The sequence below is a fragment of the Sapajus apella genome, unplaced genomic scaffold (assembly GCF_009761245.1).
Source record: "Sapajus apella isolate SASKATOON/1434 unplaced genomic scaffold, GSC_monkey_1.0 scaffold35, whole genome shotgun sequence".
NCBI lineage: Eukaryota > Metazoa > Chordata > Mammalia > Primates > Cebidae > Sapajus > Sapajus apella.
The window spans coordinates 12,015,739-12,018,431 of NW_022436975.1; positions in this window are offsets into that span (position 1 = coordinate 12,015,739).

Genomic DNA, 2,693 nt, shown 5'->3' on the forward strand with positions numbered 1-2,693 from the left:
TTATAATGAAACATTTTTAATAGCTAGTTTTAAGAGTACATCTACAATGGAACTACAGTACATTTCAGCCTTATTTATAAGCATACCAAACTTGATTAGGTGACCACTTGAAAGAAACATATTTAAAATAAGATCCAAGATTGCCAGAAAAGAAAAAAAAAAAAAAAAAAAAAAAAAAAGATGATCTAAGATTGCCGTTTGCTGCATTTGTTGGTTTAGCAGAAATTTCCAGTTAATTGGGCATTGAAAAGACACTGCCAGCCTAGTAGAGATAGGCAGATAAGATGACTAGAGAAAGGGAGAGTAGAAAGAGGGGGAGATGTGGTACTGAGCTTTATACCTTCTGCAAGTTATGTCTGACACTTAGTTTCCACATATACGGATTGGGCAACTATGTGCCATCTTGACTACCTCACAATACTGGTAGGAGGATCAAAAGAGACTAACGTATACCGTAAAGCTTAAGACACTGGACAAATAGTAGTTATGGATACTGTTGTATACATTCCACTTTGGACTTGAAGACATTTGGCTTTCATGAAAATCACAGTAATAACCATAGATATCTCTCATATGTAATATAAGAAGTATAAAGAAATTGAAGAAGGAAATAAATTACCTTTTCACAACTCTGATTCATATGTACTTGCATTTGCTCATGGGTAATAGATGATTATGAGAGACAAAATAGAGGTGATTATTAGAGACAAAAATTAATAATTGTAGTCAGTTTGCAGAGGAATCTAGTACGGTCTAGTTTTTTATGCTTTAAGTATTATAAAAGCAAGGTGACATTTGTATATAAGGAAGAAACTAAAAAAATAGATAAAAATAGGGCAAGTATTTAATGAAGGATATCATGTTCAATACTGTCAAAGATTGAAAAAGAAGAAAAATATTCTCCATTGACAATATTTCTGTGCTATTATTGACCCATGATAAATCTGAGGGATTAAGTAGTAATGAAAGCAATTCCGTATTATCCAGACATCTTCATGTGGCCAGCAGTTAGTCATCCTAATAGGTTTGACTGAGAACTTACTATGTGCAGAGTGCTTTAGTGCACACTGCATGAATGGTAAAATAAATATAAGATGCTTTTTTTTTTCTCAAGGGGTCTAAAATTGGCTTCTGAAAAGTCAAAACCAAACCGTAGCCCATTTGTGATTGAGCCTCCATTCTTTTTTTTTTTTTTAATGTATATTTTATTGCACTTTAGGTTCTGAGGTACATGTGCAGATCATGCAGGATTGTTGCATAGGTACATGCATGGCAATGTGGTTTGCTGCCTCCATCCCCGCCCCCCATCACCTGTATCTGGCATTTCTCCCCATGTTATCCCTCTCCAACCTCCCTACCTGCCGCTGTCCCTCCCTTATTCCCCCCACCATTCTTTGCAAGGGAAGGAGAGCTGGTTGGGTAGTTCCCCTAGCTGCTCATCTTTGCAGCTGCCTTTTTGTTTGTTCGTTTGTTTAGACGTAGAGTCTCACTCTGTCACCCAGGCAGGAGTACAGTGGTGCATCTCGGCTCACTGCAACCTCCGCCTCCCAGGTTCAAGTGATTCTCCTGCCTCAACCTCCTGAGCAGCTGGGATTACAGGTGTACCACCATGCCTGGTTAATTTTGTATTTTTCATAGAGACAGTGGGGGCACTGTCCCTCCCTTGGCCACCCCCCCCCAACAGACTCCAGTGTGTGATGCTCCCCTCCCTGTGTCCATGTGTTCTCATTATTCATCACCTGCCTATCAGAACATGCGGTGTTTGATTTTCTGTTCGTGTATCAGTTTGCTGAGAATTATGGTTTCCAGATTCATCCATGTCCCTACAAAGGACACAAACTGATCATTGTTTATGGCTGCATAGTATTCCATGATGTATATGTGCCCTATTTTCCTTGTCCAGACTATCATCAATGGGCATTTGGATTGGTTCCAGATTTTTGCTATTGTAAACAGTGCCGCTATGAACATACGTGTTCATGTGCCTTTATAACAGAATGATTTATAATCCTTTGGTTATATACCCAGTAATGGGATTGCTGGGTCAAATGGAATTTCTATTTCTAGGTCCTTGAGGAAGCACCACACTGTCTTCCACAATGGTTGAACTTTAAACTGATACCTAGATAATCTTTTACCTGCTCAGCAGAGATTGTTCTTATCCTGCAGAGAGCAAGAAAAGGAACAAGATGAAAATGTCAGAGAAGGGAAAGTAGGCACCAAAGGCATAGATGCAGAAAGGATCAATGACTAAGTGAGGTGAGCTCAAAGCAGCTTTGATGGCTTTGCCTTGGAACAGTGTCGCCTTAGTGCTGTTTCTGAGCTGCTCTGGCGTCATGGCCTGGGGTTCTAGCCTCTGCTCTTAGGCTTGTGGGGTCTGCTTCTCTGGCCCTACCCATATTCCTTGCCTGTCATGGAGTTCAGCTGAGTTCCAACTGGTTCGATGGTAAACTAGAAGGAAAAGCAGTCCCAAGGTTGGAAGACTTGAGTTCTCTGTGACTTTGAGTCATTAAGACTTTTACAGACTTCCACTTCCATATTTGTACAAAGAGAGGGTGGATGACTTCCCTCTTCTGCTCTGGGTTTCTCCCTTTCTCTGTGAAATCTCCCTTCCCCCTCACTTGTTTTACAGTAATTAAGCCTCTACCACAGGTGGCCAAAATCCTAGATGACCCCAAAATGTGGAAACAACC